We start from the raw sequence: 13,058 nt of genomic DNA, 5'->3' as shown, positions 1-13,058 counted from the left end.
AAACAGTTTAGGAGATTTTTTAAAATGGAACATCAGTTTACCATGTGACTCAGTAATTACACCATGAGTTATCTACTCCAAAGAAATGAAAACACATGTCACCACAGAGACACACATGCAAATGTTCATAATAGAATTATTCATAATAACCCCAAGCTGGAATATCCAAGTGTCTACCAGCTGATAAATGAATAAACAAATAGAAGTATATTTATATGTTTGAGTATTATTCTGCAATTATAAGAAACAAAATACTGATATAAGTTTTCCACTAGATAACCCTCAAAAATAATTATGCTAAGTGAAAGAAGTGAGACTCAAAAGACCATATATTGTATGATTACATTTACATAAAATATCTAGAGAAAGCCAATTTATAGAGACAGGAAGCAGATATGGTGTTACCTAAGACTGAGGTGAGAGTGGACAGTAACTGCAACTGGAGACAAGGGAAATTTTGGAGTGATAGAAATGTTCTAAAATTGCATTGTAATAGGCACATAATTCTATAAGTTTACTAAAATTACTGAATTTACATTTTGAATGGATTTTATGGTATACAAATTATATCTCAATAATTTCATTAAGCAAATGTTTTCTCTGGAATTACTTGAGTCGTAAACTTTTACCTTTCTTTTCAACAGATTCTATTACACACCAACATTATTATGCTCACAATTCTGTATTGCAATCATATTTACCTCTTTGGTACCCTCTTCAATTTGTACACATAGACAATAATTAAACATTGCTTGAAACTTAATGGACTGAAAATGAATTTAAGCTGCCCCATATTGCTGAAATATGTCTTTTTTCCAGTAATTTGAAGATCTAATTATATATGGAATACTTGTTTTTTGTTTGGGTTGGTTTTGTCCCAAAAGTTATTAGTTCCATCCCTGATAATTGTTTTAATACCCATCACAATCTTTACTACATCACTTCATTTGGGTTCCTCAGAAGAAGACACGGAGCCAGTGATTCATTGGCACGCACATTACTGGAAGAAGCAAGGAAGAAGGACATGGGTTAGGGAGAGGGGAAGTGAAACAGGGAAGAAAGTACATCCAATAAAATGTGCCCTAAGTCAGCTCCCACAGCAATTGAACAGTTTTTTTCCTGTGGGGAAATATTGGAAAGTGGTACAAAACAGAGATATGAGAATTATGCCAGCTAATTGATGATGAAGACGGTATACTTCACACCTCTCCATCAAGAGCTGTCCTTGGACTCCAAGAGCTCAGTAGGTTAAGCAGCTGCCTTCAGCTTGGGTCATGATCCTAGATCCTGGGATTGAGCCCTGCATCAGGCTCCCTGCTCGACAGAGAGCCTGCTTCTCCCTCTCCCTCTGCCTGCCACTTGTGCTCCCCACCTCTCTCTCTATCAAATAAATAAACAAAATCTTTTAAAAAGAGAGAGAGAGAGAGCTATCCTAGTTGGGGGATAATTCCCTGTTACTTGTTACCTTGAGCACCTGTTGCTGAACACTGATTGGCAGGTTGGTATGCAATGGAGAAAGTGAAAGGATCCCTGCAAATGGAGGAGAAATGCTGACAAATACACTCCTCACTGCAGACTCATTTCTATCAAAATTCTTTTTTTGTTCTTGTTTACTATTTTTTGAAGACTTTTTTTTTTGACAGAGTGCACAAGCAGAGGGAGCAGCAGGCAGAGGGAGAGGGAGAGGCAGGCTCCCCACTGAGCAGAGAGCCTGACATGAGAAATAAAGGTCCAATAGAACAAAGAATATGTAGAGGGAAAGAAGGAAGAGGAAGAAGACAAGTAGGCAATATTTCAGTGATATGCAATGCACTATAATACCTACAAACCTGAACAAATGAGGGACACCGGGGTGTCTTAGTTAAGTGTCTGCTATTGTCTCAGGGCATGATCCCAAGGTCCAAGGACTGAGTCCCACATTGGAGAGCTTGCTTCTCCCTGTCCCTCTGCCTACCACTCCCCTGCTTGTGTGCTCTTGCACTCTTTCTCCAAATGAGTAAAATCCTTAAAAAAAAAAAAAAAAACCCTGAACAAACAAGGTTTCAAATCAACATTCCCACTGTTGAAGTTGAAAATGAGACCAGTGTTTTCAGGAACACTTTGGTAGCAAACTTAGGAGTGTGAGCTCAGAGTCAGGTTTCCACACCCCAATGCCAACCTTTTTTAAAGAGAGAAAATATCTTAAGGAAATGTCAAGATACATAAATTTGCAGATGTAGAGCAATAAGTACAATCTCAATATGGCAAGCATTTTGGTTATGACTATTGTGTGATTTCCATTCCATTTCTTCCAGGTTAAAACAAACATATAACCAAATCAAGGTGAAGGATATCAGCATTCCAGAGGACAATTTGGGGAGGAAACCATGCTAGCACTTGATATAAGTACTTCACATGTAATATTGAAAATCTCAGGAATGGCTCTAGGAAAGCTGACCAAAGAATATTATAGGCTCCAAATAGGGAAGAAAAAGGAGAAAAAATTATTGAGGAGGTTGTTAGGGAGAAACTCACACAAAAACAAAACCTAACAAAAACAAACTTGTGAGTACTTTAGGAATAGAAGAAGTGAGGCCTGTCTTTTAGGAGAGGGAAGAAACCCAGATTTACATGCACAGTATTTGCCTTTGGAGCCCACAATGTCCCCTTGGTTCTTAGGCCAGTCGTTTCTCATGGACAAAGGGCTCCTGGATTGCGGAATCTTCCTAGGGCCCCCTTCACATCCTTATTCCTCAGGCTGTAGATGAAGGGATTCAGCATGGGAGTGACCACAGTGTACATCACTGAGCCAATTGAGCTCTGTGAAGAATGAGTTGCAGAGGAACTCTGTGAAGAATGAAGTCACAGGCTTGTCCCATAGTACAAGGAGACCACAGAGAGGTGAGACCCACAGGTTGAAAATGCTTTATATTTTCCTGCTGCAGAGGATACTCCCATTAAAGAGGAGACAATCAGAGAGTATGAAAAGAGGATCCCAATAAGAAGAAACACACCCAGTATGGAAGTGGACACATATAAAAAGATATTATTGATGAGGGTGTCAGAGCAAGCCACCTTGAGAATCTGAACCACTTCACAGAAGAAATGTGGAATTTCTGTGCCGGGGCAGAAGGTCAGCCACTTCATCAGTAGGATATGAATCAGGGAGACCTAGAAAATGATGACCCAACACACCAGAACCAGCAGGCCACAGAGTGGTGGGTTCATGATGACTGTGTAGTGCAGGGGGTGGCAGATGGCCACAAACCGGTCATAGGCCATCACAGTCAGGAGGAAACCATCCATTCCAGCAAAAATCATAAAAAAAAAAAAAATACACCTGAATGAGGCATCCAGTATAGGAGATGTCTTTGCTTTGTTCCTGGATGTTTATCAGCATGTTTGGGACAGTAGTGGAGATGAAACAGATGTCAACAGAGGACAGGTTGGAGAGGAAGAAGTACATGGGTGTGTGGAGATGGGAGTCAGAGAGGATAGCCAGAATGATGAGCATGTTTCCCAGCATGGTGACCAAGTACATGAACAGAAACAAACCAAAGAGGAGGGGCTACAGTTCTGGGTCATCTGAGAGGCCCTGGAGGAAGAATTCGGATCCTCTGGTATGGTTTCCTGCTTCCATGTAGCCAATGTGCCTGCTAGAGCAGGGGTTGAAAGCAATATTCAGTGACTAGCCAACTGGCACAGCAGCCAGTCATCATATTTCTAATACCACCTTTAGGTGGACATCCTTCACCCTCCATTAGTCCTTCCAAAGGCAATGATTCATTCACTCACCCAAGTGGTAGCTCATTTTCAATCTAAATGTACTTAGGTATCCTTTCAAAAATTTAGACATCTCTCTATTTTTTTAAATTTAAACATTTTTAAATTTTTAATTTTTTTTAATTGCCTACTCACTGGTATAATTCTATTTGAGGCCATGGACATCAGCCAATTTCTTCTATGATACGATCATTCAAAAGAAGTGAAGACATCAAATGTCTTCTTTGATAATCTCCATTATTCAGATATCTCTATACTAGTTATACAATGTGGATTCTCAACTCAAATAGCCTTACTTTGATGAGGTGATGCTGCCTATCAACGTGACAGTTAACTATCTGTTATTATTATGTGTCTTATTATTTTTCATTCTAAATATGCAGTTATTGATATTAACTTCTTTGTGAGGATTCAGAATGCTCTTGTACACAGTAGGATGGCAATAAATGATGGCTATTTTTGTCAATTCCTTTGGTAGACAAATATCCCCAAACTCAGTATAGACCTGCTATTCCAAATATGAGATCTTGGGTCAGTCTTTCTAGAACAGAAATTTGGTCTACCAATGTACTCCCTGTGTGTGACCTGGAGAAAGTTAATCTCTTATAGCTGCAGATAGTGTACCTCTACAATAGGAGTGGTTAGTATTCCCTACACTGTAAGCCTGGTTAGTGAATTAAATGAAAAGATGCATGTTATGTTTCTACTGTAGTTCTTGTGACATTCTGTGGACACTTGGAAAATGTGAGCTTCTGCCCTTACCATCACAATAAATCTGCCTTGTATAGCTATCACTTATCAATATTAAACTGAGACATCCATCAAAGATGGAATTCTGATCATTATAAACACAATAGGTCTGGTAACTCTTTTGACCACCTTCAAGCACTTCTCATTCATGAATACCCTATACCTCCCTCTTTCAGATACCACTTGCCAGGTGGATTTCTCTAAGAACAGAGATGAGCAGGTGGACTACATAGATAATAGGGTGAAACAGAAGCACACAACCACTAAAGTAAAATACAAAGTTTGGGAGTGTGTGCTCCTGTGTGCCCACTCCAGAGCAGGTGTCTGTTGTATTAAAAATCAGCACTTCCATTGCTGATTTTTGACATGTCTGGTAGATTTGATTTAAAATATTCAAAAACTTCTATAAAGGAAATCATCCTTAAAAAATTAAAAGGCAGGGGCGCCTGGGTGGCTCAGTGGGTTAAGCCGCTGCCTTCAGCTCAGGTCATGATCTCAGGGTCCTGGGATTGAGTCCCGCATCAGGCTCTCTGCTCAGCAGGGAGCCTGCTTCCCTCTCTCTCTCTCTCTCTGCCTGCCTCTCCATCTACTTGTGATTTCTCTCTGTCAAATAAATAAATAAAATCTTTAAAAAAAATTAAAAGGCAAATTTAACATGAAAATAAATGTTTACATTATCCATGACAAAAAGGAGGTCCTTGTTATTTCTAATGTCTAGAGATTGCAATTAAAGAGAAAAGAATTACTGAGAACCAATTTAGTCTGAGGAGGTAATAGAAAAGTCTTTTCTGAAATAGGTACACTTGTGTCACTCTCGCCAGCAAGAACGACCAGGAGACACGGAGTGACAAGCTTGCGAATCTTTATTGTAGTCTCACCCGGATATTTACCTATTTATATCCCCTCCCCTCCAATCAGCAGGCTGTACACATGAAAGGAAGCATGATCAACGCTTAGCATGATAGAGCACACGCAGTGTCCACGGGCTTCCTGTTCTGGGCATAGCCAATCATCTTTCAGGTGGTGCGCAGGTCCTCTGCCTGGCCGCAGGCGCAAGCGCCACGTTGCATGTTCTGTACATAGCTGCCCCCGACACACTTGAGCTGCAAGAGGAAGCATGGGTAATGGTTAATCAAGGGAAATAAGGAAAGAGCACGTACTTCAGGTCCTGAGAACAGAATTTGCACTTTCTCCGTGGTTGGGTCAGCTTAGTAATGGAAGGGATTTGAGAGGCCAGTGAGATGGAGAGCAGACAGTGAAGTCCAGGAGGGACAGAGTATGTGAGGAGCACACAGGGAGCTTCCTGTACTATTCCTTAATATGCCTCTCACATTGGTGATTTTATGTTTATTTGTGGGCCAGAGGTTGTGACTGTTTTTGCTCTTTCTAAAGACATGGTGTCTGCACATACTATGTGTTCCACATATGACATGTTAGGTGTATAATAAAGATTGAAACCAAAAGCTTCCACTATAACACAAGAAAGGAATCTTCAAGCTCATCATATGAGTAAATGTAGACAAAAACAATGACAACAGCAACTTGGAATAGTAAAGTTAAATACAATGCAGTCATGCCTATTTAAGAAGAGTAGTATATCCTAAACAAGTAAAACAAGTATTTTAGGAATGGAAAGTTCCTTAATGCTACGATGTTTGCTAAAAGTCTGCATCACAAAGATAAAGAAATGAAGAGGAACATAACCATAATCACAATGGAAAAAAATATTTGAGAAAATGTAATAGTCATTACTGTGCTTAGTTGCCTGGAAAGAGTCTCTTACTACATGAAGGAACTTTGGTCAGTTTCTTAACACAATAAAGAATAGTTGTTTAAAACTGCAACCAAGGGGCACCTGGCTGGTTCAGTCAGTAGACCATGCAACTCTTGATCTCTGGGTTGTGAGTTTGAGCCCCATGCTCAGCACAGAGGTCACGTTAAAAAAAAAAAAACTGCAGCCAACAGGGTATTCTACATTAATAAACTAAATTATTTCTCTTATATTTGTGAGCAGGTCAAGACAATCTGCTCCAACTCAATCACTGCATATTCTCATGAATATTTATAGAGATTAGTAAGATAGGGAGTGGATATTAGCCTGAATACCAAATGTCAGAAATGATTGCATTATTTGTAGATGTATTGTGGACACTAAAGGAAAACAACGACAATACAGAACTATTAAGTGTGATCAGACACTTAAGGCAAATCTGCCAGCAGAAACAGTGAATATAATTTTTAAAAATCTAATCACTTGAGGAATAAAGAGGACAACATATCATGCATAACACGTATCAACTGAGTAGTTAATAATAAGTGATGGAACAGGAACTAGAATTCATGGGAAATGATAAAGATGAGACTCACTGGAAAATAACTTACTGAAGAGTGTCTCTAGATTCTGAAAGAGAAGGAAACAGAACAAGAGCTGGGGAAGACTGGTTTAAGTAGCAAGTAAAGCACCTTCATACTACAGGGACTTCAGCTTTGTAGACTAAATATGGGACTGAACCTAACTCATTACTCTAGAGATACACCCAGTGCTCACTTTCTCACCCCTTTTCCCCCTACTCCTCCAGCCATGACTGGGAAGCAATGATCCTACCCTCTCTGATGATTAGCATGGAAGCTTTCTCTTCTCAGAAGTCTGTCCCAGGAGAACCCCTAAGCTGCCCTCAGAGAATTACAGGAAAGGGGGAACGGGACATGTTATTATCACAGTGGCTGAATTCTCAAAGGTCCTCATTGAAAAAATTGTTCTTCTCACTTTCCTCACTGCAAACAATTCAGGTCCCCTGGGATATAAAGATGAAAGAATGGGAATTTTATAGTCATGTCTGGGTAGGCAACAGTGGGCAAAGATGAAGGTATATTCTAAAAAAAAAAAAAAAAAAAAAAAAAAAATCTTTTTCCTTTGGTTTGACTTAAAATGAGAAAACATCCCCTAAGAAACATTTAATTTCTACAAGAACAAAAACCAGGAATCAACTTTGTGGAATACCCATTCCTTGAAGAATCTTTGGAGATTTCAAAGATCATTTAGTCCACAGTGTCATGGAGGCAAAGAGGTCCTTCCTGAAGAAAAGCAGAGTGGTTAATAGTTTGGGTTCTGTTGAAAGGACTAACCAAATGAGAACTAAAAATATCCCTTTACATTTGCTGGTGACATGGAGGCCTTTGTTGATATTAGAGAGGGCTCCATTTTTTACCTCTAACATGAGGGAGAGGGACCTAAACAATCCAGGTAGAGTGGGTTGATGAGTGAGTATTGAGGAAACAGAGGTGCCAATATAAACCACCTCTAAAGTTTATCACAGAGTGTGAGGATAGAGGCAAAACTATGCAGATGAAAAATGGTGAGTATGGTTAGTTTTTAAAATTTTGTTTAGGGGCACCTGGGTGGTTCAGCTGGTTAAGCAGCTGCCTTCAGCTCAGGTCATGATCCTGGAGCCCCAGGATCGAGTCCCACATCAGGCTCCCTGCTCATCGGGGAGTCTGCTTCTCCCTCTGACTTCTCCCCCTCATGTGCTGTCTCTCTCATTCTCTCTCTCAAATAAATAAATAAAATCTTTAAAAATTTTGTTTAATGGGAAGTATGCAACAGGCTTAATTTCAAAAAGTATGATGACATTTAGAGCAGACTTTTGCGTACGGTAGATATTCTCGCTACACAATTCACAGGATGCATATACACTCTAAGTCAGTGACAATCATAATGTTCCCTAACTCAAATATATGGGATACTTGGGTCCAGAAATCAAGGCTTGTTAGAAGCAGCCCTGTCTAATGTCATGCCCAGTGAGCCGATAGGGCAGTATTTGCTTCAGGTCTCTTCAACGCTGGCCTCAGCAGCTTTAGAGCTCTTGACACCTACAAGGTTAGCTCTTCCAGAAATATGGCCATGGTCCTATTGAAGTTTTCCAGATGCCTGGAATTTGAGATCTGTTAAGCCAGAAGGAGGAGACACCATTTTGGCAGGGTTAATTGACCGTCGTCATGAATGTCATTGTGTGAGCCTGGCAGTCGGCGTGCTCTGGTATCCACCTGTGACCAATCAGTGGATGGGAGCAGCCCAGGAGGTTTCTCAGACCAAAGACAGTGGTGGATACAGATGGCTGTCAGGCAGTTATGCTCCTGCAGCAGGAGATCTGTGTGGGTAAGTGAGTCGGCTTTCTTTAGCTGCGGGCAATTCTCCAAGAGGGTTAAAGGCTGAGGGTTGTCAGATGGCTGTAGTCCCTGAACCTGGAGAGTTAAGCCCTTAATTTTGAAAGGAGAAATAGGTGACCCAACACAGGGTTGACTACAGTCCAATCCATTAACATTTGGTTCATGACCTGCAACAATATGTACAGTGTCCATAAAAGTTTATTTTTGAGGGGCGCCTGGGTGGCTCAGTGGGTTAAGCCGCTGCCTTCGGCTCAGGTCATGATCTCAGGGTCCTGGGATCGAGCCCCGCATCGGGCTCTCTGCTCAGCAGGGAGCCTGCTTCCTTCTCTCTCTCTCTCTGCCTGCCTCTCAGTGTACTTGTAATTTCTCTCTATCAAATAAATAAATAAAATCTTTAAAAAAAAAAAAAGAAGAAAAAGTTTATTTTTGATGTAGAAGAGTCGGTAGTTGGGAAGGGCTGTCCTTAGGAAGTGGGAGCCACAGTGAGAACCTAAGGACTGTAGGATCACTGACAATATTGACTGCAGCTTTAAGCCTCCTTTTTGCTCGTGTTCAAATGATGACCTCTCTTGGGGCTACCTGTTTTGGGCCCCTTGTAGACTAATATAGCCAAGGCCAGGATGGGGGTGGTAGGCTTGCTTTGGTCCTCTATAAATTTGTTCAAGATAACATAGTTTCTCCCCTTCATGACACACAGAGTGCACCACAAAATCTATTTAAATGTTAGCTGTCAATTGTGTGCATGTGAAACTTTTGATTTCCCTACAGTTCTCCCTGGTTAAAAAAAAAAAAAAAAAAAAAAAAAAAAAAAAAAGCCGGGGCATCCTCTTGATCTATAAAATTTGTGGAGTAAGTTCTGGATTTTGCAAAGAATAGATGCGTAGCACCTGGATTTCATCCAGCTGATGCCCCCATCTCTAAGATGCCCTGAGTAAAATTCCTGTATAAATTGTATCAAGTCAGATAGTTAAGCGTCTGTCTTTGGCTCAGGTTATGATCCTCGGGTACTGGGATCAAGTCATGCATCAGGTCCCTGCTTAGTGGGGAGCCTGCTTCTGACTCTGCCTGCTGCTCCCCGGGCTTGTGCTCTCTCTGACAAATAAAAATATTTAAAAACAAACAAACAAACAAACATGAATCTCGGGCTCATGAGTTCAAGCTCCACCTTGGGCATAGAGCATACATTAAAAAAAAAAAAAAAACCAACAACTACACTCCTAATACGCACAAAGTGGAAACAACCCAAATATTCATCAACTGATAAGTAAATAAAATGTAATATACTCATACAATGGGATATTAGTCACCAAGAAAAAACATGATGAGGGTGAATGGATGGCGCAGTTGGTTAAACTGCTAACTCCTGATTTTGGCTCAGGCCATGATCTCAGGGTCCTGGGATTAAGTTCTGAGCCAGGCTCTGTGCTCAGGGAGTCTGCCTGAGATTCTCTCTCCCCCTTGTCCTCGGCCACGCCCCCACTCAAGTGTGCTTTCTCTCTTTCTCTCTCTCTCTCTCTCTCTCTCTCTCAAAATCTTTTTTAAAATGATGTATACTACAAAGCATATGAACCTTGAAAAGCACACTAAGTGAAAAAAATCACTAACAAAAATTATATTATTTCATTTCCATGAAATGACTATACAATCAATACAAACTGATAGAGAAAGACAATAGATTTGTGGGTGCTTAAATGTTGAGGGAGGAAGAAAATAAGGGTTGGACAGCCACGGGTGCTTGCAGAGTGATCCAAAGGTTCTAAAATGTAACGTTTGCACCACTCTGTGATATACTAAAAAACGTGGATCGGTATAGTTTTAAAAGAGTAAATCATATGATATGTGAATTATATCTCAATAATAGCTGTTGCAAAACACAGACCAAAGGGAAAATCATGATAATAGCTACATAAGTAAATTCATAAAAAATTTTGTCTCTGAAGAACATTGAGCAAAAAGATGTAATAACCATTAGCTGCCATAATAGTTTTACCACTAAATGCTAAAATATAGTATAAAATTACTGTAAAAAGAGAGTATGATATGACCCTAAGTCTAGAAATATGATATATGCACCTGCATATAGAGCAATTCACTGTTTAATGAAAGTGGAATTTCAAATCAGTATGTCGAGGATAGCTTATCAGTAGATCATTCTACAGAAGACTATGTTTCTGGAGAAAAAGCAAAAATAGATCCACTCTCCAACATCACATGATAAATTGCATTCTTGGAGGATAAACATTATATTGTCATTAAAACATACACTAAGAAAGAAAGTAGGAAACATGTATGTAATCTAGAGTTCAAAGAGAATTTTTCAAGGCAAGGCAAAAAAAAAAACAGATTTTTTTCAAAAGATTCCTTTGGGTACATGAAAATGAAATATGTTATACAGAAACATGAACATAGCAAAACAGTTATGAATTCAAGGGATGAGTAAGACACATTTGATAATGCACATAAACCATTCTCCGTAATGTGCTAATAAACTGGGATCTAAAAGAACCTTTATGAACTCCACCATGACCACCCACTGAAATCCACATCACCCGACAGTGGTAGGAACTTTAGAACCATTGCTGAATAACTGAAAATGCCTGTTATAGGTGCTGTTCCACAACTTAGAATGGGGGGCCCTGGACTGTATGGAAATTTTTGAAAAATAAAAAAAATGAAGCCAATGCAAGTGTATATAGAGGAATTTACTACATAACAAAAGTGGGATTTTAAATCCGCATGTCACGGATAGTTTATCAATAGGTCCTACTACAGTACAGTTTATTTGTGAAGAAAAAGGAAAAATGAGGGGGCCTGGGTGGCTCAGTGGGTCAATCCTCTGCCTTCAGCTCAGGTCATGATCTCAGGGTCCTGGGATCAAGCCCCACATCCGGCTGTCTGCTGGGCAGGGAGCCTGCTCCTCCCTCTCTCTCTGCCTGCCTCTCTGTCTACTTGTGATCTCTCTCTCTGTCAAATAAATTTAAAAAAAAAAAGGAAAGGAAAAATAGATCTACTATTCCACACTGCTATCCCATGAAACTACATTCTTAAAATGTCACTAAAAACAATTCATTTAGAAGAAAATTAGGAAATCTGTTGGACTCTAGAGTTTGAAGAGAATTTTTAGGGTAAGGGGGAACCCTCAAAATTACTTGTTAAGAAAGCATCCTCTGAGGGTAGACCCCGCCCCCCGCCCCATGCCCAGCCTTGCCCTCCTGACTTCCAAACACAGCACAGGCCTGGCTCGAGCCCCACTTAGTCTCTCGGGTCTGTCCCTGCCGTCTGCCCCCACGCTGGCCCAACTCGAAGACCCTCAGCACCCACTGGAGAGGAAACTACGGGTTCCCAGCAAGAAGTGGTCCAACGAGTCCGACGGTTCTAGTTGGAGCCCCGCCCCTTACGGCGAAAGGCAGGAAGCGGAAGTGGCGTCACTCGCGCGCGGCGGTATTTGTCGCGATGCTCAGCGTCTCCCTGGGCGACTCAAGTTAGTCGTCGGGGGGCTGAGCCTGTGTTCGGCAAGGCCGCGTGAAAAGGAAGCCCGAATGCGCGGAGGGCGTTAAAACACAGGTGTGACCCAGTCTCCAAACGGCCTCTTGAGAGGAGAGGAATCCATGAGCTCGTGCCCTTCGCGGTCGCTGGTGCCCGCTTTGGGCCGGGCCGGGTGCGGTGAGGGCGCGCCTGCGGAGTGTTTTCGGCCACGGTGCCTCCCGGTTCAGACGCCTCAAGTAACCGTTGCGACTCTTTTCCCGGAGGAAGTGAATTTCCGACGAGCCAGGGACGTTGTCCCGACCCGGTGCCCTGCGGTTCTCACGACGCTGGCAATCCTGGCCCTTGTGGTGAGCACCGGCGGAGCCTTGGTTCAGCGGTCCTTTCCTCTACTCCTAGGCAAGAGAAAGTTTCTTGCTAGCGTTTGGCCTTGGCATTGTCTGTTTTTCTTTTTCTTTTCTTTATTTTTTCTTTATTTTTCTTTATTTTTTCTTTATTTTTTATGTGTTTAGGGGCGCGTGTGGCTCAGTGGGTTAAAGCCTCTGCCTTTGGCTCAGGTCATGATCTCGGGGTCCTGGGATCCAGCCGCGCATCGAGCTCTCTGCTCAGCGGGGAGGCTGAGTCCCTTCTCTCTCTGTCTCTCTCTCTCTCTGTCTACTTGTGATCTCTGTCAAATTAAAAAAAAATTAATTTTAAAAAAAGATTTTATGTATTTATTTGACAGGGACAGCCAGAAAGAGAACACAAGCAGGGGGAGCAGCAGGCAGAGGGAGAAGCAGGCGCCCCACCTAGCGGGGAGCCCTAGGCCAGACTCGATTCCAGAACTCTGGGATTATGACCTGAGAATAAGGCAGACGTTTAAGGACTGAGCCACCCAGGCGCCCCCTGTTTTTCTT

General features: G+C 41.5%; 1 long non-coding RNA gene and 1 pseudogene across 2 annotated transcripts; both read right to left on the bottom strand.

Moving 5' to 3' along the window:
• Nucleotides 1-2,670: 2,670 nt before the first annotated feature.
• LOC309863646 (olfactory receptor 7D4-like) lies at nt 2,671-3,550 on the bottom strand (annotated as a pseudogene). Its single transcript has one exon. The product of its transcript is annotated as an olfactory receptor 7D4-like (transcript).
• A 1,807-nt stretch (nt 3,551-5,357) lies between these two features.
• On the bottom strand, nt 5,358-12,707 carry LOC309865835. The gene is made up of 2 exons (XR_014312278.1): nt 12,001-12,707; nt 5,358-5,615 (listed from the first exon to the last, which is right to left on the bottom strand). It is a non-coding gene; the product is annotated as an uncharacterized lncRNA (long non-coding RNA).
• Nucleotides 12,708-13,058: the final 351 nt, after the last annotated feature.

The sequence above is a fragment of the Mustela nivalis genome, assembly GCF_964662115.1.
Source record: "Mustela nivalis genome assembly, chromosome: 1".
In the NCBI taxonomy this organism is placed as follows: Eukaryota; Metazoa; Chordata; class Mammalia; order Carnivora; family Mustelidae; genus Mustela; species Mustela nivalis.
Note: the sequence above shows the minus strand (reverse complement) of the source record. Positions and strands in the feature narration are given on the sequence as shown.